At 43.8% G+C, this 13,965-nt stretch overlaps 1 pseudogene across 1 annotated transcript; it reads left to right on the plus strand.

Annotated features, from left to right (window-relative positions):
- Positions 1-9,265: 9,265 nt before the first annotated feature.
- LOC147462379 (phosphomethylpyrimidine synthase, chloroplastic-like) lies at positions 9,266-13,275 on the plus strand (annotated as a pseudogene). Its single transcript, XR_015184371.1, has 6 exons — positions 9,266-9,557; positions 9,629-9,732; positions 10,022-10,149; positions 10,226-11,756; positions 11,842-12,210; positions 13,079-13,275. The product of XR_015184371.1 is annotated as a phosphomethylpyrimidine synthase, chloroplastic-like (transcript).
- Positions 13,276-13,965: the final 690 nt, after the last annotated feature.

Here is a 13,965-nt window from a genome sequence, read left to right on the forward strand (position 1 = left end):
GAGGTTTCTAGTCATGCCCGCGGGAGCTATGGAAGGCAACGTAAACCTGGGACGCATGTGGATGTTGGCAACCAAATGCACTATTGATTGGGATACTGGTAGTGTCACGACGCGACCACCGACTCTTACCCCTATCATTCAAACAAAGTCACCTACATTGCAAACTCTAGCAAAGTTGAAGGATAGCCAACATTCACAAGCCAAGGTCCTGCACGACCTAAGAGTACATATCAATGGGTCCCCAAGGCCTTACTTCCAACTACCTCAACCCTCCCACCCATTCCAAGAAAAAATTTCCCGGGAAAACCAAGAGCACGCCCTAGGAGAGTCAAGACCAAATCACGATGGATTCCAAAACAACTATTAGAAGCCCAAGGCTACTATGATGGAAATGAGAAAATTTGGGTACCTAAACGTAAAATGTGTCCTTCCCTATCGACAACAAACCCATATGAGTCAAACAGTGTAACGCTAAATCCAATGGCAAACCGTGGGAAGGGAAAGATCACAGAATGCTACACACCTAGTCCAGAGCTAGTTTAGGCTCCAAAGCAAAACCAATTTATTCCACCTAGCTCAGGAAGGGGGAAGTTCCATGAAGCTTCTAGCTCCTCATGTAATACATCCATGGAGGTAAAAGCTTCTACACAGCCTCCATCTATAGTAGTGGACCTCCATGAAGCTACAAAAGAATCCACACCTCCCAGTGTTCAAGAATCACCTGATGAACCACTTCAAGTTTGATCCTGGGAGAGTACCTTACCACCCTTGCAACTTGACGAGGCACCTAGGGTAATAGAAAACTACTGGCAAAAATCCTCACCTATTACCAACTGGAACAATTGGTTTCAAAGGGTGACGACATCATTTCAAACGGTATGATCTACCCAAGGAAGGGGGGAGTGTTTGTGGACATCCATCATTCACTTGCTTCCCTCTCAACCTTTCTCCCTGACCTCTTAATCTCCAATCTTAGGGAATGTATATATAAAGCCTTATACTCACAAAAACAAGATAAAAAAGTAAATGAGCAAGAGCCATAACACAAATCATAAAAACAAATTATGCACAAGAACACGACCCTTGTAATATTTGCACTCTAACCATCATCTATTTGCGTGTACAGATATGGCTAGTACGCTAGAGTCATCCAACCCTGCCTTGGGTGAGAGGTACCCTCGTTACTTTTCACAAATATTTCACATGGTCTTTCCAGTGCTTGCATGTGAATGGGATTTGATAGGTACGCTAGCATGTGAGAGGAATTTTGAGGAGTTAGAATGGCTGATACGTCTCTTGACCACGTCTGATCCATACTTAGTAGAGAGCGTTTCTCCCATTGCACAAGCCTACCCTTTTGACCAAGATGACTATAGGCGTCTAGTGACCTTCTTAGTAAACATGGGCACCTATGATGAAGAAGAAAATTTACAGGACTACACGGATGGCACATATGGTCTCATGGATGATGACTTTGTTTATCTCGACGACGAGGATAGGGGTTTAGCCTTAGGGTTTTCCCCCAACCTCTACAATATCCTATTCCCTTGACTCTCTAGGGGGAGTGCAAATAATTAGGTTAGGGTTCCTTATGTTTTTTGTTGTGTTCAATAAGTGTTGGTACTTTTTTCCACTAATGTGCCTCCTGGAGGTATTCCTTTTGTTTCCTAGTGTGTACAGGAGCGTGTTGCTATTGGTAGGATTTGGACCTTCATGGAATCTTTATCTCGACTCACTCTTCAAATCAAGCGCGACCATCGACACAAACAGGTGTTTCTTGTCCATTAGCATTGCTCCTTATCTTTTTTGCATCTATGATTGTCAGCTTTAATTGTGATTGGTAGCCTGATATTCACCGCATTTGCTTAGTATCAAACATTTAATTCAATGTAATTTTTTGACATAATCACTTGTCTAGGTTTAAAAATCAAGCAGTCCAACAAACTAGTTTGACCAAGTTAGGTGTTAGAAATCTTCTCTTAATACCATGGGTAATGCCTTCCTAATAATTAGTGGTTACCTAGGTTCTTAATCCAATTTAGGCAGCATTGTGTGAAATGTACTAGGGCTTTCTAGTGGGCTTGACCCTATTGACCTTTAGCTTAAGTATTATAAAGGGAGTTTACTAGTGTGATGAGCCTGGGGAGGTGTATCAGTGTTATATGACCCCCCAAAGTTACAAAATTAAAATGCTGAAAATGAACAAACAAAAAATCAAAGTGCCACACTGTAAAATCTTAAGCTGGAAGAGAAATCTCAGCTTGATTTGGTACTTCACTCACATATATTGCCTATGGTACTAGAGCCCTAGAGGTTCCCAGTATGGGCGCTTTTACTTGAAAAGCAAAAAACCCAAGGCATACAAAATAAGCACACACATCAAAATTGAATCACTGTGAAAAGACTTTGGGGGGTCAAAGAAAAAGTAATCAGTCAGGCGATGATTTCATGAGAAATTCCTTTTATGGTAGCTTAACTACAAGGTCTTCTAGATATAGCCTCTAGTCAGCCCTTGAACATGAATACTTGGCTCTCGCGATTAAATAACTTAATTGACCACAGAAAATAAAGAAGTTTACCCATGGTATTAATATTCAATCTCTAGTGCCTTTCGACCGTCAAATTAGTGACCCCAGACTTGTTTAATTTTTTACCTTTACATCTGTTTATGCATTTGATTACATTGCAATTTAATGTTCATTGCTGACAAATTGTTTGAAATTCTTTTACCAATCAATTTGTCTTCCTAAAAATGCATATGCTTTTTACTCACTTATGAGAATGCATTTACTATGCCAATGTTGTTAATTTTGCAGTGACTGAAGAAGGCTAAGGACATTCATCTCAAATGCTCTTCCACCTCGACGAACGAGCTTCAACTCAATAGCTTCCGAGGACGGAATCTACATCAGGAAGGGGGGCATGTTAACCCTCACGGCTCACAGACACCCCATCACCTACGACGGACGTGTATTATGTATTTGGTAGAGTCAGGTACCGGGCTTGTCGGACCAATAGGAAAAGGGTAAGAGTGATCGCCGATGAAAGGCGCACTCTAACTGGGACATTCAAGGGATTAGTTGGCTAAGCATGGGCGCCCAAGTGTGAATGGGGTGAGCTCATATAAAAGCCAACTAAACCTAAAATTCATTCATTCTCTCATTTGTGCAATAGAAGAGTGCTCTTGCTCCATCTCCATCTCCATCTTCTTCTTCTTCACCTCCTTGTGTGTGTGTGTGTATGTGAGAGAGAGAGGGAGAGTGTGTGTGCGATCGAGCATTACGAAGGCACGACGGCGGCGAAGCGGTTGAGCACGGCACGATTGCAGCTTCTTCTTCATCGCGGCGAGGAATCCACCACGAAGGCGAGCGTAGAGCGGTGAGTGACACACCCTTTGCTCTCTTGAGCTTGCTAGATTAGTCTTGTTGTGTGCTTGGAGCCATTTGTGGCTCGCACACGGTGTATCGGCAAGTCCCTTGCTTCGACAGTGCGGCAAGGAGCGCACAGAGAGTTTTCAATTTTGGGGAGAATTTTCTAAAAGTTTGGAGGGAGTCAAAAAATGTTGAATTTTGAGTAATTTAACTTAAAAAACTTTTTTTTATTATGTGTATATGTTGGGGGTACTTTTTAGGGGGGAATAGAGTTTTTTTGAAAGTTTTTGAAAAAGTCATTTTTTTAAACCTCTTTGACCCACGGATTTGCTTAGGTGGCATAGGAGAGTTAAGAGGCCACTTACAAGTTGGCCAAAAAGGTAGAGAGAGAAGACCCCCTACCCCCCTACTTTTCAAATGGTTTACCCCCCCCCTTCCCTACTTTTTAAATGGTTACCCCCTCCCCCCCCCCCCCTTCCCCCTACCTTTTTAGGGGTCAAAGGTGGAGGAGACCCTACCAAAATAGCCCCATTCAAAGCCTTTGTCCCCCTTAATCTTGGCAGGCTTCCTTTAAATTAGGGATTCTTACAAGGCCCATGGAGAGTCCATTTTTTTCCTAATGTTCATGCAAAACCTCAAGCTAGTCCAATCGATGTGGGTGATCTCTCTCGGAAGGTAGAGGTCGACCTACTCATGGAGAGTCTTCTAGCCTATTTACAGGATCCACTCTACGCCAAATACTTCAAGCCAAAACCCATGACCATGATACGTAGGCAATGGAAAGGTTCTGTCCATCTTAAGACCAAGCCAAAGTCAAGGATCGGTAAAGTGAAGGCTTCTACCAATAAGGGCTCTACTACTACTAGCCCACGACAACTACAACATCATCTTCAGCAACATGTGTAGGAGCAATTGGCTCAGATGTATCAATGGCAAAAGATGCTAGGTATGCAACATGTGAGTTCTTTTCTAGGCTTTCTGGAAATAGAACCCACGTTTTTAGAGATGGCTTCCAAGAGCCGGATGGCTAGCACAGGTTACTATGGGCCTTCTGGGGCAAAATTGAAGACCTTTTGGCCATATAGAAACGTGGGAGGTTATGTATAGGTTTTCCTAATAACATGGGAAACACCAGTAGCACAAGACCTATGGGGAACATGTTTGGGCAAAATCTTGGTTTCCCACAGGCATGACCTATTGGAGCAGGGGTGGGAGGTGCAACACCTACTTTTGGTACTATCTTTGGCTAAGAGGGGAACACTTTCCTACAGCTGAACATGTTCGATCAGTTAGCACCTCTTGGAGCTCAAAAGGAGTACAAAGAAGGAGGTCATTCGGTAAAGTTTGATGCTTTTCATGGACTTGAGGATGAGAAAAAGGCTCTTTCTTTCATCAAGCAATTTCATACAGCTTTCTAAGGGGGCAACTTCACAGAATCCTCTAAGATTAGGAAGGCTGCCTCTTTCCAAAGGGACATGCTCAATTTTGGTGGTTCGCTCTATTGTTTAATGCACATGCACTGCACACTTGGATAGAGTTAAAACGTCCACAACTTGGAACCACTTGTATATGTTGAAGGCCAACACTATTCAGGCTTATTGCCAAAGATTTTGGAACTATTCGCTCAGTTTCTTCTCTTAGATCGGTCCCTTTTTTTGAGCAGAAGGAGATATTTTTGTGGGTTACCTTCTGAGATGCAAAAGTATTGCCTCAAGCAAAAATTTACCAATATCCAAGGTATGATGGCACATACTAAGGATGGATACAATTTTCTCATTGGGTAGTTGACTTTTGTAGTGGAGGCACTTGTGTTCAAGGAAACTCCTCAGGACAACAAGAAGGACAAGAAATAGGGAATAAGTTTGTGAAGAGGACATGTATAAGTGGGACTCCGTACCTCAGTTCTGTGTCAAAAGTCAATGCGATACACCCAGTGTACTTGGAGCATGTGTGAGACTCAGACGTCTGAGCATTCAAGAGTTGTACTATGTGTGATCAATAAAGAACAAAAATATTTCCAGGGGCGCTCCTTTGAGGGTCGCCAGTTTTGGTAGCAAACAAGACAAGGAAAGACCTTCAGGTAAACAAGACAATAACCATGAAACACATGCTGAAGCTTCAAGGCATACCCTAAACATGAAATAAACAGTAGGGACTTTACACATATAATGAATTTAAACTAAATAATGCAAACCCTAAAAGCATGTGGGGACAAACTTGGGCAATGTTGGGTAAAATAGGCCCATTGCAGCAAACGAAGGTGAGGAAAGACCTCATGCAAAGAAAGTTAATGCCCATGAAACCTACATCCAGTTCACATGCTTCCAAAGCTTCAAAACATACAAGGAATCTAAGTTAGTTGTAGCAACCCTACACATAGGAGCCTAAACATGTTCACAAGCATGTGGAGGCAAAATTGGACAATGGTTAGTAAAATGGGCCCATGCATCAAACAAGGGCGAGGAAAGATCTTCAAACAGAGGAAGACAATGTCCATGAGACCTACAACTTGCTCACGTGCTTCATGAAGCTTCAAAACATGCAAGGAATGTAAGTTAAACTACAACAGATGTAAGCATAGAAGGAATTTAAACATTCTCACAAGCAAGTGGAGGAAAACTTGGACAATGGTTGGTAAAATCGGCCCATGTTAACAAACAAGGGCGAGGAAAGACCTTCATGCAAAGAAAGCTAGTGGCCATGAAAGTTAAAACCAACTCACATGCTTCATGAAGCTTCAAATCACACAAGGAATGTAAGTTCAAATGTAGCAACCATAAGCATAGAAAGAACTTGAACATGCTCACAAGTTGCTCTTCAAAACATAAAAGCTATGAAATCACCTAACCAATCAAACTTACATGCTTGTCATAGCAACCATAAGCATACAAGGAACTTAAACATACTGACATGATAAACCTTCAAACATACAAGGAATGTAAACTGTAGCATCCATAATAATGCAAAAAAGTCACTTAACCAATTAATTGGATTACATGCTCATCGTAGCCTTCGTTGATACCTTTTTTGAATGCATTCAAGGGGCATCTGAGTGAATACATGGTAGGTGGTCATGCACTCCTTCACAATATTCTCCACAAATTGCTTCTTTGGCACAATTCTAAACTCAGTATTGAGCTTGTCCCACTTCTCAATTGCTCATTGACAATGAAGATTCTCATCCTTTTTTACATTTATTTCAAACTTCCTCTCTTTGTCCTCAAACTGCTTCTTTGCCAACTTGTGCCGTTTAGCTTTCTCTACTCTCACCCTTGGTGCCTTGGCAGTCCAATTCAACCTTTGGAGGGGCGACCTGACTTTCCTACGGGGATGTGTATGTCAAGGCCATGCTCTCTCTTGAGATGCCTCTCCATTCGCCACCTCACCAACTCAAAGGGAAACCACCCAGGGCATTCATCACTTGCACAAACATTTTCGGGCAAGCTTTCCATCAAGCAAGAAGACCTCCACATATGGAAACAACACGCACGGCATGAATTGAATGCTACTACCCCCAGGGTCTAAGCATTGGCAGGCTGTCAAGAGGATTTTCCGCTACCTTAGTGGCACTTTACATCTTGGCTTGTTTTATCCCAAGGGGGGATCATTGCCGCCAGACTTACATGCTTTTTCGGACTCAGATTGGGCTGGTTGTTTTGACATGCGAGTGTCCACAAGTGGTTTTTGTTTCATGCTTGGCTGTTCATGTATATCATGGTTGAGCAAGAAGCAACCTACTGTGGCCACTTCGAGTTGTGAGGCTGAGTACAGGGCAGTCTTCACAGCTACGGTTGAGTGTGTATGGCTCAGACGCCTTATGGTTGATTTGGGTGTTGGACAGGACACTGCCAACACTATCTACACTGACAGTTAGAGCGCATTGGCAGTTGCGAGGAACCCAGTTTTTCATGCTCGCACAAAGCACATTGAGGTGCATTACCACTATGTCAGGGAGAGGCTCTCAGCAGGAGAGATCAGCTTGGCTTATGTGCCAACACAGGACAACCTTGCAGATCTTTTCACAAAGGGATTGTCTCGTGAGAAGCTTGAAGCTTTTCGCAAAGCTTTGGGCTTACTCCCCTTTGTGGACTGATCCTGTCCTCAAGGCATGGCACTTCCCTTTACTCATGTGCCAGCTCTCGTTCACCGCATCACTCCAGGGGGGATTTTTTACCATATACATGTGGTAGTGATGTGTGTGAACACACTAGGACCGCCGGGGCATTTTTTCCCTCTTTAGGAGGTTTTTTCCCCCGTGCATTGTATATACGCCCATCACTCTAGGGCTATCCATCTTTCCATTGCACACTGAGTAATACACTCTCTATTGTGTGCCTTGAGCTTCCTTCGTCTTGTCCAAGCTGTGTGTGTTTCTCTGCAACCCTAATTCCAACATTCTCCTCATCCCAATCAAATGCCTTCTCCTACTTCTTCTTAGGCCATGGATTGGTAGAAGCTGATGTTTGGGGTGTTGGCATTCAAGTCTGGCACTGCCTTGCTCTCAAATGGGGGCTAATTCGGGATTTTGGAGGCGTGGCCCCCCCCTACAGGGACTACTGGCTCAACCCCATGCCCGCTCCTAGCCTCTTTCTTGCCACAAGTCCATTTTTCTCCCCTTCTTGGCTGCAACCTTGACCTACATCATGTCAATGAATCAATCTCAGTTTCATAAAAAAATGAGCCCGACAAATAAGCCCCAATGTTCCCCACAGCATTTGCATACCATCCTACCCTCATTACAACTAATGCCAGACCATTTGAATGCAAAGCTTGAACACACACCTTCCTTGACAAACAATGGCAAGGTGCATATCTAAGTTTTGGACAATGGCGAGGTGCAAAATCCGCTCACCAGCTTGCTCCAAAAAAGTGTAAAGAGCTCAGACTCACAATGCCCTGGCTTGTAAATCTCTCTAGGCTCCCAATTCCTAGCTAGCTCATCAATCCCTCAACAATACTACATACCTCTCCCCAGCCCCACTCTGCTTAATTTTGCATGCAGAGTGCTTGCATGACCCTTGCATGGCTCACCCTCCCATGATGGCACGCCAAATCAAATCAAATTGCCCCTCCACCTCAGCCAGGTTCGTCCCAGTCAACCCCTCCACCTCAACGAGGATTCGGCTAGTCAGCTCCGCCACCTCAAAAACCCATGCCAAATCAATAGGCTTGTCGAGTTTTTTAATCGTGTTCGACTTTACTTTTTGTGATGACGTGAAGCATCGAGATCTCCTCTTCCTTCGTGCCCCACTTCCCTACCCTTGATCCCACTGCTTGGCCTTCCCTCATGACCCTGTGTTGAGACAATGGGCAAGAGTCACACATTAGTTTCATAGTTTTACTATGAATAGGCTACCTAAAGTTTGTATCTAGAACTGCCTACCCCCAAGTCCTGAGGGAGGCAATCCTCAGCACTAAAGGGCACGGGGCATTAAAGGAAGCTCAAGAGGTGGGATCTATGGCTGAGAAGCCCGGGCACAAAAGCAGAGGCGCGCAGGGCCGTAGGATGCCTAAAAGTAAACTAGGACGTCGAAAAGTAAACTTGGACATGGGCACACCCTGTCGACGTTTACTTATCATGCATTTGTTGCCCACTATGGTCAACGTATGTGCATAGGGGGGTTGGATAAGTCATGCGCCTTGCCCGGCACCCACCAGGGTTCAAACCCGTGTGCAACACCTCACACCTCATTTTTTTGAGCCCTCAAATCTCCTTGAGATTCGTGCCCGGGCTTCTCAGCCGTCGATCCCACCTCCCGCCCTCAAATCTCCTTGAGATTCGTGCTCGGGCTTCTCAGCCGTCGATCCCACCTCCCGAGCTTCATTTAATGCCCGTGCCCTTTAGTGCTGAGGGGAGGCAATGGGCAAGAGTCACACGTTTTGAATAGGCTCGTTCTTAAGTCCGGCAGGAGACAATGGGCAAGAGTTACACGTTATGAATAGGCTACCTCAGCTTTGTATCTAGAACTCCGCAGATATTTTGAGAAGATGGCTGCTCTCAATGTGACGTGCATTGCTGATGCTCTGAAGCTTGAGGGAGAGGGCGGTGTCTCCACAGCGAAGGAAGCTGGGCGTTTCAAAAACTCGTCCTTCTGTCCGAGGTTTTTTGCAGGAAGAGCATCAACAACTATCAATTTCCATGCAAATGAGACTGCTGTCGCTAGAGTTGTGCTTACTCCTGAGAAGGTGTGTGCGTGTTGAGAGAGAGAGAGAGAGAGAGAGAGAGAGAGAGAGAGAGATGACCCATTTTTGTGCAGCATGTTAACCGCACTCGCTCTTCCACCAAGGATCCTTCTTCCCCAGACTTTCTTCCTATACCGTCATTTGAAGAGTGCTTCCCTAGAAGCACCAAAGAGTGCAGGTATTAGTCATATCCATAGCAATCTCATGTATGAGATTACATGAGATTGCTATCATGCAAAGTGTTTTGAAAAGATTGAACTCAAGGTTGATTATATGAGGAGATTAGCTGGTGATGTTTTTTTGTACTGTCAACAAAATAGGAATTTTGATTATGCATAGTAGACCCGCTCTACAGGAGTTTCTGTTTTGCACAGGCTTGAAATAAAACTATTGACTGGCTACTTAAACACATGTTTTTATTCCTTACATTTATGCAAGCTTAATACCTGCCCTGTGGAATGGTGCAGTGAAGTTGTGCATGGGGATACAGCAACTACGCTCCGCATTCCATTCCGACGCGTGCATTTATCTGGTGGAGAACTCCCATTTGATGTGTATGATACTAGCGGGCCCCAAAATGTTAACCCCCATTCAGGTAGTATGCCAACTGCCTCCAACTGGTCAAATAGTCTGAAGTTTGCAAAAGTCTCATTGGCATAATTGTTTTGCAGGGCTTCCAAAGATTTGCAAAGAATGGATTGCCAGGAGAGAGGCAAGAGGTGATTTGAGGTTCACACAAATTCACTATGATAAACAAGGTGTCGTGACAGAAGAGATGCTGTATTGTGCTGTGAGAGAAAAGTTGAGTCCAGAGTTTGTGCGGTCAGAGGTGGCACGTGGAAGGGCTATCATACCCTCCAACAAAAGGCACTTGAGTTGGAGCCAATGATTGTGGGTAGGAACTTTCTTGTTAAAATTAATGCCAACATTGGAAACTCTGCTGTTTCAAGCTCTGTTGAGCAAGAGGTACAGAAATTGCAGTGGGCTACCATGTGGGGTGCAGATACTGCAGTGGACTTGTCTACTGGGCATCATATCCATGAAACACGAGAGTGGATTCTTCGAAACTCACCAGTTCCTGTGGGAACAGTTCCCATCTATCAAGCTCTTGAAAAGGTTGATTGAGTTGCTGAAAAGCTCTGTTGGGAGGTTTTCAAAGACACTCTAATTGAGCAGGCTGAGCAAGGAGTTGATTATTTTACCATCCATGCAGGGGTCTTGCTTCGCTACATTCCTCTTACTGCTCGGAGAATGACTGGAATTGTCTCTCGTGGAGGCTCCATTCATGCTAAATGGTGTCTTGCATACCACAAAGAGAATTTTGCATATGAGCATTGGGATGATATCCTGGATATTTGCAACAGGTATGACATATCACTCTCAATCGGGGATGGGCTTAGACCAGGCTCGATATATGATGCGAATGACCAAGCACAGTTTTCGGAGCTTGCAACACAAGGGGAGCTCACTCGACAAGCCTGGGAGAAAGATGTGCAAGTTATGAATGAGGGTCCAGGACATATTCCACTTCACAAGATTCCCGAAAACATGGAAAAGCAACTGGATTGGTGTAATGAGGCTCCATTCTACACTCTTGGACCTCTGACTACAGATATAGCCCCTGGTTATGATCATATAACCTCTGCCATTGGGTCTGCTAATATTGGAGCTTTGGGCACTGCGCTTTTATGCTATGTCACACCGAAGGAGCATCTTGGCCTTCCTAATAGAGACGATGTGAAGGCTGGAGTTATAGCTTACAAGATAGCTGCTCATGCTGCTGATTTAGCTAAGCAGCATCCATATGCTAAGAAATGGGACGATGCTTTAAGCAAAGCTCGTTTTGAGTTTCGTTGGCGCGATCAGTTCGCACTTTCTTTGGATCCTGTTACTGGGCAAGCTTTTCATGATGAGACACTTCCCGCCGAAGGTGCAAAAGTGGCTCACTTTTGTTCCATGTGTGGGCCAAAGTTTTGCTCCATGAAAATAACTGAGGATGTGAGGAAGCATGCTGCTGAGCATGGCTATGGTGATGCTGAAGAGGCTATCAAGCATGGAATGAATGAGATGAGTGCGGAGTTTCTTGCTGCGAAGAAGACCATTAGCGGTGAGCAGTGGGGGGAGGTAGGGGGAGAGATTTACTTGCCTGAAGCATACGTCCCCAAGGGCATCTCATAAAAAATGCCAGTCAATTGAGAGCAGGTATTTGAAAGCTCCTTCAGGTGCATCTTTTTTGAGCACTTTGGACGTTTAAGCACATGGTCCTTAAGATTTCTTGTCGATGCAGGCTAGCTGATATTGCTTGAGGAGACAGTTCTCGACCGGAGTTGTATCAGGCTTCTGCAAGTAGCAGTATGGGCAGTGCAGACCCAGAGTTGTTCAAGTCACTCTTTTTGTGATAAGAATAATTTCTGTACTTATTCTGTTTTTACATTTTCCAAATCGAACTCTTTTCTAAGTTGCTGGCACCAGGGGTGTCTGTCTTGCTCGCAGCAAGTTCTGCGAACATGAGCAGGCTGAGAGAGTCCCTTTGCACCTGAACAGGATAATACCTGCGTAGGGAGTGTGCCATATTTTTATGTGTTTGTATTTGTCAGGTTTGCCCTTGCTGAGAGGATGTGTCTTCGGCGTTGTACCCTCTTGTCTTATGCAGACGGTAAGGCCCAATGTCCTTGATCTGGAAATATATAGATGTGCCTACTTTGAACTTCTAGGCTGTGTGTGCATTTGCTCATCCGTGGTTTTTGGGGCTCTTTACATATGTGCATGTACTACTAGTCTACTAGTCATTATCCACAAAATCAACATGCTCACGTTGTATTGAGCTAGCTGTCACCATGCCTGCAAATTGTCTGCTTGAAATCATATTTTTATGTAGCTACTAATTTTGCATGATGTGTGAAGAAAATTATCTCATGGACTCTATATGTTTGGCCAAATCAATGTTGGTAATGCATGCATTGCGTATAGTTATGTAGTGCTGCAAGCAAGTACTGGTCCCCTCACGACGTTGAAAGCTTTTGGGTTGATATTTTTCGATGTGTGTTGTGTAAAATTGTCTGGAAGGCAAGGGTTTCATCTTTCGGTTTGTGTGTGTTTAGTTTCTCCAAAAGAAAGCTAGTATTTCTGGTTTGTTGTGCGGTGATGTGAGCAATGTAAAGTTAATGTTTAAGTTTATAAGAAGATTTTATACGCAACCAAGGTTTGCACATTCTTCCTCTAAAAGACTGACATGGAGTGTTGTTATAAGGCTTCTCATATGCTTTCTTCTTGACGTATGATTTATGAGTGGTTACTGTTCAATGGTGGAGGTGGCTATGTGATGTGTATGGGACTATGTTAATTGTGGTAACCTGGTGCCAGCATATCCCTGATTTCTGTGTTTTGATGTGGGCACACGGTAGTCTTGCTGTCACTGCTAGAAAATCTTCGTCAATTTAGTTTATAGCTTGTCTCTGTCGAGATTTGTTAGTATTTGTGACATACAGGAGTTACAAAGCTGCTGTTCGACCTTTGTTTGGCAGATCTAAAGAGATTACAAGAGAAGCATCCTGTAATATCTCTACCACCACCATCTCCTAAACATGACCTTTGTGGAAAGTAGTCACCAAAGCCAATGATGTAAGAATTTATACCAAAGTCTAAATTCTTATGAGGTTTCTGATTGCTGATATATTCTATTTTAAGTTGAATGTGTCATCTACAGTTCTGGCCTTTACAATCATGTATGCTCTCAGTTTCCTTCCGCATTAAATGGTAAGCTGGGCTGAGCTTTAAAATGACAGGTTTTCAATTAGCATGTTAAGTATCGCTAGTTAAATTTATCTAGTGAACACATGGAAAGACTCCTTATTGAAGCTAGGGTGGGCCATGGTTTATAGGGGGTTCGGGTTGGAGCTGTGTGTGTGTGTGTGTGTGTGTGTGTGTGTGGAGAGCATTGTTGGTGTCATATTTTCCGTTAGAGTGGATATTTGCAGGTACAAGTAGTCCCATGGAGTGGCTTGTTGGATCGATGGTTAAGCGATTCCTGAGTTTTGAAGTACTGCTTTATCACCATGATCCTGTCTCTCGCATTCAACATCAATCACATCAATCACATAAAGTTGATGTCGGTGACCTTTTGCATGAATGTCTTCATTGTGATGCGAAAGAGAGGATAGAGGGAAGCCAATGCAACTTGTTAGGTACATCTTTCAATCACTAACATAATAGAGGCTCTTGGAGATGAGAGTCTGATATTTTTATTCATGAAGATTTTGAGGATGGGGAAACTAGCTGTGGCAGACTTAATTTGCCCAAACCTTTTTGAACCTTTTGCTTCTAACAAATGTGGTAGGCTTCTGATTTGAGCATTGTAATTCGTGCCTTTATGCATTGGTACGGAACAATCTATAATGCGATCCCTTAATGC

This window comes from Adiantum capillus-veneris, chromosome 2 (genome assembly GCF_014529385.1).
Source record: "Adiantum capillus-veneris isolate H3 chromosome 2, ASM1452938v2, whole genome shotgun sequence".
Lineage (NCBI taxonomy): Eukaryota > Viridiplantae > Streptophyta > Polypodiopsida > Polypodiales > Pteridaceae > Adiantum > Adiantum capillus-veneris.